Consider the following 778-nt stretch of genomic DNA (forward strand, 5'->3'; position numbering starts at 1 on the left):
TTTCTGCCATTGCGAGCTGATTGAGGGCTTGACGGCGAAATAAAAGACGAGAAGTTCAAAAAAAGATTATTTATTTCATTAAAAAAAAGAATAGTATTTTTATTTAAATATATAATTTAAAAAAAAAGAAAATTCTTCTTTTTTTCTCGACTGCTGCTGCTGCTGCTCTGCTCTCTACACACCGCACCGACGACGAGTTGAACTGCCCGCAAAGCCAGGCGAGATTCAGCCACCAAATTAAATATTTTTTGTATTTTTTATGAAATACTTTTAAAAAATTATTATTTATTTCTTTTTTTTTATGTTTTCCGGTTTTTTTTTCAAAGAAAACCATCGGAAACTCGTGACGCAGAGAACAAACCAGACCAGGGTGAGTAGACACCGCAATGTATTTTATTGAAATGCACCAAAATTTTTGCTTTTTTTCTGAATTTAATTTATTAATATATTTAAAATAACTAAATATAAACTTTTATGATTTCTTCTTCTCGCAAAAACACATATACACGCTACGATCCACCCCCCCCCCTTCGAGGCCAGGCAACGAGCACAGAAGAAATAACTAGTATTTCACTGTATTTTAATTTATTTTTAAAAAGAATAGAATATAATATTTATAAATTTGTTTAAAAAAAAAGAATAGCACGAGAACAAAGGCTTTCTCTGTTCTTTACAGCTGATGAGCTGAACTCTAATCTACTAACACCGAAAGGATGACAGTTAACAGCCAATAGAAAACAGAAAAAAATATATATATATATATATATATATATATATA

Source organism: Eimeria mitis, genomic scaffold, assembly GCF_000499745.2.
Source record: "Eimeria mitis Houghton genomic scaffold, Emh_scaff1176, whole genome shotgun sequence".
NCBI lineage: Eukaryota > Apicomplexa > Conoidasida > Eucoccidiorida > Eimeriidae > Eimeria > Eimeria mitis.